This window comes from Polistes fuscatus, unplaced genomic scaffold, assembly GCF_010416935.1.
Source record: "Polistes fuscatus isolate 324 unplaced genomic scaffold, CU_Pfus_HIC Scaffold52, whole genome shotgun sequence".
Lineage (NCBI taxonomy): Eukaryota > Metazoa > Arthropoda > Insecta > Hymenoptera > Vespidae > Polistes > Polistes fuscatus.
The window spans coordinates 208,811-217,792 of NW_025113132.1; positions in this window are offsets into that span (position 1 = coordinate 208,811).

Genomic DNA, 8,982 nt, shown 5'->3' on the forward strand with positions numbered 1-8,982 from the left:
AAAAAATGTCTAGATTCTCAGATAAGGCCATACCTTACCCTTATTTACCCTTTTTCTCAAAATTTCGGGAATTGATTTTTATAAAATTTGCACCATCTGATTCAGCGTCGTCAACTTACCCTTAGATCAAATTTTGAAGCTGGTAATAAAAAAAGTCGATGTTTGGCCCTTATTAACCGGCCTAAAAATGTAATGAGAGATATTTTTTCCGAGCGTCTGTAAAAACGCCACTATGAAGTTTTTCAGTTTTTAAGACGCTCGGAAAAGCGATTTTAAGTTAACGGAATAAAGTAGTTGTCTTCTCTTCTTATTTCCCTTTTTTTCTCAAGCGGGTAACCCCCTAGTCCTGTTACCGCGCCATTGCCGTTGACGCATAAAGTCACTCGATATATCTCTCTTATATTTATTGTGGACTGATATCAATATTTTGAAATTTTTTTATTGTTTCTTATATATAATATATCGATCGATTGAAAATGTCATTCCTTTCCTTTTTTTGTTAAATATATAAATAATTATTATTAGTAGCTTATCTTCTCACACTTCTAATCTTTCCCCTTTTTACTTGGTCACGCTATAAATGTATATATTTTTATATAAAATTAAATAAAAAAATGATAATGAGAATATAATAATAAAAAAATAATCTTCTTACATTAGAGAATATGATCAAACATCAAGCAGGGAAGAGAAAAAGGTTTCTTTATGAACTATAGTCTATGTAAAAATAAAATTACTAATAATAATTCTCCTAATGTAATAATAATAACAATAATTAAAAAATAAGCTAGGTAAATTAAAAAGTAACTGTAGAGGAAATAATCTATAAAATAAAATAAGAAGAACACCGAGCACCTTACAAGTTGCCGTGGTCAGATTTTAAATAATTACGTTACAAAATAGGTGATGGTCACGTGTTACCGTAGTGAGTTTTGTGAGAAGTCTGTTGTAGATTGAGAAGGCTGATGAAACGTATGGATTATATTAATCCGGTGAGAAGACTTTTAGAGATTATATTAATCTTTTGAGAGTCTGAGTAACGGAACGAGCTCAATAATAAGAAACTGAGAAGACCTTTTGAGCACGTCGTAACCGTATGAGAATTTTGAATGTTTTTTAGAGAATGTTGGGAAAAAAGGCGTGTCTTCATCACGCCACAACTGTCACGTGGCGCCGTTAGATTTGAATGCTTATTCCCAAACATTCCGCCCGCCATCAACAACTGGGTTGATGATGAGTTAGAAGTCCCTTTGTTGATTCACTGGAAGCACAGCGAGCTTGGCGATCGGCCGGGTGAGCGTGGTGGATGCCGTTTTGAGAGACACCACCCTGGTGTGTCCGTTTTCCCCTGACTACAGCTTGAGTACTCTGGCCATGGACCATTTTCCTGGAGGCAGCTGCTTATCTGTGAGCAGAACTAGAGAGCTGACCTGTATATTATTGTTAGGGTGCCTCCACTTTGAGATGGCTTGCAATCACTGTAAGTATTGAGTGGTCCACAAGCGCCAGAACTGCTGCATCCGCTGTTGGATGAATTGCCATCGGGACAGCCGATTGACCGAGATGTCTAGAAGTGAGTGTTCAGGGACCGCATTGAGAGCGGTCCTAATGAGTAAATGACCTGGGGTGAGCACTGTCGTGTCCTCTGGGTCATCGCTGAGTGGTTTGAGAGGTCTTGAGTTGAGAATGGCTTCTATTTGAGCGAGGAGCGTGGATGCTTCTTCGTAAGTGAGTAACGTATCTCCGACCGTGTGCTCGACTTGGAACTTAATGATTTGACTGCCGCTTCCCGCTTACCACCCATGTGGGGCGCAGCTGGTTGGTTAAACACTGTGTGTTGTCTTGCGCCAGTAGAACGGAGAACTTGAGGTGTCCAAGTGAGCTGTCAGTGAAGCATCGCTTGAGTTGCGCCTCCGCGCCCAAAAAATTTGTTCCACAATCGGAATAGAGAGCGGATAGAGTCCCGCGTCTTGAGGTGAATCTTCGGTACGTTGAGATAAACCCTTCCGAAGTGTAGTCGGAGACCACCTCAAGGTGAGTAGCCGATGTTGTGAGACAAACAAACACGCAGATCCATCCTTTGTACGTTTTTGCCCCGCGGCCTCGCCATGTTTTGAGCGTAAGTGGTCCAGCGTAGTCGATGCCCGTGTGTGAGAAGGGGCGTGATGGTGTGACACGCGCAAGAGGTAGTTGGCCCATCAGCTGCTGGGCACGGATCCCCCTGTGGCGAGCACACATCACACACCTGAGAATATGAAATTTGACTGGGGCTAGACCGCCGATGATCTAATAGAGCTGTCTGATAAAGGCTAGAGTTGTCTGAGTTCCTCCATGCATCGTCTTTTTGTGAGCGTGACCAATGATGAGTTCTGAGAGTCTTGAGGTTCGGGGAAGGATCGCAGGATGTTTTGTGTCATACGAGAGCTCTGATCTTCTGAGACGACCGCCCACTCTGAGCACACCTTCATTGTCGATGAAGGCGGTGAGTCGGCTGAGTGGGTGTGAGCTTGGCAAGTGAGATTGTTATCTGAGCAGAGCGAGTTCATCCTGGAAGTATGCTGCCTGAGTTGCCTTGACCCAAAAAAATCGTGAGTCTTCTAAATCGGCAGCTGAGATGAGAATTGCTGGAGTTGAGTCAATCCTCCGTGAGAGTCTCTTTATTGCTCTGCGACAGAGTGAGGTGACCCTGAGTAACTTGTTGAGAGTCGAGAACTTGTAAATGAGATTCCAGTGATATTCAGGAATGCACCTTACTGAGTGATGTGCAACACTTGCCCGAGTTTCCTGAGCACATATCATCTGGAGCTTCATCAGGTTGAGCAGGCCATGAGTCTTCCGAGTGAGTCATCCATGGTGGTCCTGTCCACCATAGTGTGTGTTCTTAAAGCTGATCTGTGTTTATTCCACGCGGTGAACAGTCAGCTGGATTTGAGGTGCCTGGTACATGCCTTTAATGAGCAGTCTTCGTGAGATCCTGTATCTTGCTTACGCGGTTGCGCACGTAATCCTTCCACTTGAAAGGGTGAGCCTTGATCCACTTGAGTGTTACTTGAGAGTCCGTCCACAAATGTATGTTTGTAACAATCATGTTCAAAGTAGCGTAAACATGTTTAATTAGCGTGGAGAGTAGCAGCTCTTCTGAGAGTTCTAACCTCGGGATAGTTAGCCGTTTGAGTGGAGCGACCTTTGTTTTTAAACAGACGAATAAGACGTTGGCGCTAGTTGACGGTGAGTTGACGATCAAATACACAACAGCTCCCATTGCAAATTTAGATGCATCAGCGAATCCGTGCAGTTCAACCGTTGACTGATCAAACGTGTTGAACCACCGCGGGATTGAGAGTCTGGCCAGACTAGTGAGATCCTGTCTGATGCTGAGCCATTGAGTTGTGAGTGGTTCTGGGAGTGTGTCGTCCCAGTTGAGAGTGTGCAACGAAAGAGATTGAAGAAAAATCTTCGCTCTGATGACAACTGGTGACGCGAATCCCAATGGATCAAATATTTGTGCTACTTCTGATAAGACGAGGCGTTTTCAGAATCTGTTGAGATGAGTTGGCGAGATGGCTGAAAAGTTGAATGTATCTTCCTGAGATGACCAGCGTATTCCCAAGATTTTTGTGTCGCAAATGTCAAATAAGATGTCTTAGTCCTTGCCACTTTCAGAGGAGAGCTCTGCTTATAGCTGGCTAGATGTGGAATGCCACTTAATCAGTGGGAAGTTGCCCGCGTTGCAAAGACGTATGAGTTGATGGGCAGTCTGAATCAGCTCTCCCACTGAATCTGCTCCTCCGAAAATATCATCAACGTATCGACCGTGAGTGATTAGTTCTACTGCGAGTGGGTAACTCGAGCCTTCATCTTCCACTAGATGAAGCAGCGTCCTTACTGCAAAGAACGGAGCTGACTTGGTTCCATATGTAACCGTAGTTAGTTGGAAGTGAGATTCCTTGAGCTGCTCGTCTACCCACAATTTTCGTCGTAGATCTTAATCGTCAGAGTGTATCTTGATCTGTCGATACATCTTCGTGTTGTCCGTGGCGAACAGGAACTTGCGGCGGCGTTTCCAGATGAGCAGATAAAAGAGGTTGAGCATTAAATTTTGATCATTGTGAGAGTAGCCCGTGGAGTTTGTGCTTGAGCCGTTGAAGACCACTCGGTGCTTAGTGGTAGAGCTGTCTGGCTTGAGAACTTCGTGATGCGTAAGATAGTAGTGTTGTCTTATGACCGTTGAGTTGTCATCGAACTTGGTCATGTAACCAGCCTCCTCGTACTCTCTCATGAACTGCGTGTAGTGTAGCTGATACTAATGATATTTGCAAAACCGTGTGAGTGTTCGTTATAGAAAAGAGGGAGTCGTGTGTTGAGAGTCGCCAAAGAGCTTTAGAGAAGAGTTGAGAGGTATCCTGACGATGTAAAGCCCTGTCAGATCTCTCGCATGAGTCGTCTTGAAATAATGTTCACACTCCAGGTCTTCTGGTGTTAGTTGAACGTCAGTTGCCGTCTGAACCTACTCTTGAACACAAAACTTGGAGAGTAATTCTTGCAAGCAGGAGTTTTTTAGTTTAGAGGTTCCATGATGTGTCTTTCTTGCTAGCGTGACCGGAGAACGAGTAGGGCTGATGACTAGCTACCCGAAGATGGACAGTTGAGCAATAGGGTCTCGGACTGAATGGCGAATGATGTTAGGTCAGATGAGTTGTCCGTAAAAGTCGGCCTCAATGATTACGTCCACAGCTCTTGGAATGAGAAACTCTGGGTCAGCGAAGTTTAAGCCTCTCACGTGAGGCCATTCAGGCTCGTGAGATATCTCGCCAGATAGCAGAATGCTGGTGACCGTCATTAGCACATGAGCTGTTATTCTCACTTAGAGTGGTCTATATCTGGAGTGAAGGTCGAAGGTGTCCACACTGCTGGTCCGAGATGTCTTTTTGCCTCCAACTCCATAGACGTAAAGCGTTGAGTGTCGCCGCACAAGATGCAGTTATCTGGTGAGGCCTTCGCTGACGAATGAGATTTCTGACCCAGGGTCAATGAGTGCGCGTACCTGAGATGACGAGGTGGGTGAAAAGACTGTGGCTATTGCGGTTGCTAACAATGTGAGATGACTATGCAGCTTGAGTGGGCATGTCGGTGTGGGATCGGAAACACCGACGATCTAAATCGTAATTCATGCGGTGGAGGGCTTGGCATCGGTTGTTACTGGAGCCCTCTGGACATTATTGCTTGCTAGATCAGCAGTCGCATGATCCCCTGGAGCTTTCTGAATGGCGTCTGGATTTGTGGCGAAAAGGCTGCAGATACTTGCACCATGGAGCATGGTGTGATGCATGTTTTTGCAGTTCCTGCAATGCCTGCAATTGTTACATTTTCTGATGTTGTGCTTTCCTAGGCAATTGAAGCAAAGGCTTTACTCCTTCACCACCCTTAAGCGCTGACTGAGTGACTGTTCGCGAAACTTTGGACACACTACGAGGAAGTGATCCTGTCGACAACAATCGCATGGATACGTTTAGCGTGGCTGAGCTGACTGAGCTGCCTGTTGAGACGTCTGAGTGGCCGGCTTTGGTGAGTTGGCTCCGGACTCTTGAGATGCCTGATGGACAACGACACGCTTGGGTACTGATGTCTTCGACGCATTCTCCTCTAAGTTATCTAGCGTGCGAGCCCGAGCCATGAGAAAGTCCATGAGCTGACTAAGTGATGGGAACTCATCGGTAGACGTTAATGATGATTCCCATCTCTCGCGCGTGTCTCGGTCGAGCAGCCCGCTGGCGAGCGTCACCATGAGATACTCATCAGTGTTAGCCTGCTTTAGTGCCTGAGTTGTCTCATTGAGGATATTGAGAAACTTCGTTAGTGAGCTGGCCTGCCGCTTTTGCATGGGTTTGAGGTTGATCAGTCTCTCGAGCAGGGATTTGATTATGAGTCGTCTGTTCTCAAACCGGTTGTTGAGAAGTGACCATGCTGCGGCGTAGGATGAGTGGTCTGGTGTGAGATTCAGGATGAGCTCCGACGCTTCACCCTGCATTGCGGCCTTGAGATACTGGAATTTCTCAAGGTCGCTGAGATCTAAACGACTTCCGATGACCGAGATGAACATTGCCTTGAAATCAGGCCATTTGCGCGCGTGACAGGCATAATCAAGATGATGAGACTTTCTTATGAGCGGTCTAACAGACGAACAAGCCGAATAACACACGCACTACACGCGTGGGAGAGAGTGATTCGACACTATACTCACTTCACACGAACGCGAGAGAGTAAGTGAGAAAGAAGACACTTGCTTAGCAACGCACGAATCGCGAGCGAGCGAGAGAGTTGTCACTAGATTGGCACTAACGCGAGCGAACAAGAGATGGCGATAATTTCGCTGAGCACGATGCGAGCGAGCACGAGAAGACACTAGGTTGCAACGCACGAATCTCGAGCGAGCACAAGAGAGATGTCACTAGAGTTTCACTAACGCGAGTGAGCAAGAGATGGCGATAATCTCGCTGAGCACGATGCGAGCGATCACGAGAAGACACTAGCTTCGCAACGCACGAATCGCGAGCGAGCACGAGTGAGATGTCACTAGAGTCTCACTGACGCGAGTGGGCAAGAGATTGCGATGATCTCGCTGAGCACGATCGTAACGGAGCGAGTGAGATGGCACTATCCTCGCTTTGCACGAACGCGAGAAAGTCTTCCGCTAAGGACGCGCACGAGATAGAGAGAGATGGCAATATACCTCGTGGCGCACGAACGTGAGCGGGGAATATAGACAGCACTACACGCATTTACACTATTTCGTATAATTAGCAATTGCAAGAAAGATTGCCCTATCCGGCTCAAAGGACCAAATGTTGAGGAAATAAATTAAAAAATAAAATGAGAAGAACACCGAGCACCTTACAAGTTGCCGTGGTCAGATTTTAAATAATTACGTTACAAAATAAGTGATTGTCACGTGTTACTGTAGTGAGTTTTGTGAGAAGTCTGTTGTAGATTGAGAAGGCTGATGAGACGTATGGATTATATTAATCCGGTGAGAAGACTTTTAGAGATTATATTAATCTATTGAGAGTCTGAGTAGCGGAACAAGCTCAATGATAAGAAACTGAGAAGACCTTTTGAGCACGTCGTAACCGTATGAGAATTTTGAATGTACTGAGATGGCTGCCGGAAAAGCCGGCGTTACGATGATTTTTTAGAGAGTGCTGGGAAAAGGAGCGTGTCTTCATCACGCCACAACTGTCACGTGGCGCCGTTAGATTTAAATGCTTATTCCCAAACAGTAACGAAGAAAATTAATAATGATAATAATAATAATATATGTAATATTGTGATAGGTATATGTAATTAATTATAAAAATATAGAGAATGTAGCAGAAAAGACGAAAAACCTATTGTGCAATGTGAATTTATTGTGATTGTTTTGAAGTTATACTTCTTTTTCAATACTAAATAACGAGCGTTGCCTGACGAGGATTTCCTTCAGAATTCGTGAGGTACTCAACGTAATAACGATTATGTACCATTTATAAAGATTATAGATTCCTAACGTATATTCGAAATACGCTGCTCAATCATTTGAAAATATTGAAAATAACGAAATTTTCTTATCGTCCCTCCCCACTTTTTAAACCTTTGTTAAGCACGGCCTGCTGGTTGTTTTAAACAAAAACACTCGTAATATTCTTTCACTGGACGCCTACGACGACACGTTTTAAACAACCAGCGAAGAACTTACATAGAAAGTGACGAACAAAGCGATTTAAGCTAGAAGTGAAATAAGAAGAGTATAAGTATTCTTTATACTTCCATAAACGAGGTGAAACTTTTTGTTGAATCCGTATACAAGCGAAGCGAGCAAGAGGTGAAATACATGTTTAATCTTTTGTTGAAACTGCAATTCCATATTATATTTAATTTATCAACCAGAGCTTTTATGCTACAAGGCTTTTTGCCTTACGAGCCAATATGGTATTATATTTTGTATTGATTTAACCAAGTGTTTTTCTTTTTTCTTATTTGTTGTTTTATTTTATTAATTTTTTAAATAATTTTATTTTATTTAAATTGTATTTAGTATCTTTATTTTTAAAGTTTTTATTGAAGATTTATATCATTTAATTTACAAGTGTAGAGTATATATTGGCATTCGGAAAAATTATAGTTATTTTATATTGAATACAATGAAGATGAAGATAAATATTGTGTGGCTTAAGTTTTCAGATTCTCTAAAAATTGGCAGAAAAAGTAGAAAGTTGCTGGATACGTTGCGATTCAAATTAAAAAACATTAGTGCCGATCGGACGTGGATCTTCAACTATTCTCCTCAGCAACAATACAAAAATTAAGATTAAGCGTTCACATTTATCTATAGTTTAAACTTTATTACTTGTCATTAATTATTGCTGAAAATATATTTATTATTTTAATACTTTAATTATTTTAATTATTATAATTTTGAAGTTATTATTAAACTATAATCTATTGCAGCTTTCTTATTGACTAAGATCAGTATACATTATATTTCTGTTAAGGTATTCGAGATGCATGAAAATAATGCAGAGAAATTTAAAGATTATTGTCTTCGTAGGAAAAGGAATAAGGAAAGTAAGGAAAATAAAGAGAATAATTAGCAAAACATAATGCACGCTAATGTAAAACGTTGCAGGGTTTATTAGCTGCGCAAAAAATGATTCAAAGGGTTATGAATTACCTGTGTAATATTATGTACTCCGTAAACTTCTAATTTACTTTGCGAACCATCCGCTAAGCCTGTGATAACCGGTACAAAAATTAAATATTTTAAATGTCCCAGCAATAACTAATATTATTGCTAATTATTATTTTTTTTGTTTGGTCTTTATGTTTTGAAGTTATTTAAGTTATTCCAAGTTATTTACATTTATTTTATTTGACATTTATTTTACATTTATTTCTTTAAGAAAACCAATTGTCTGCTAATGGAACTTTATGTACCCCATCGACATC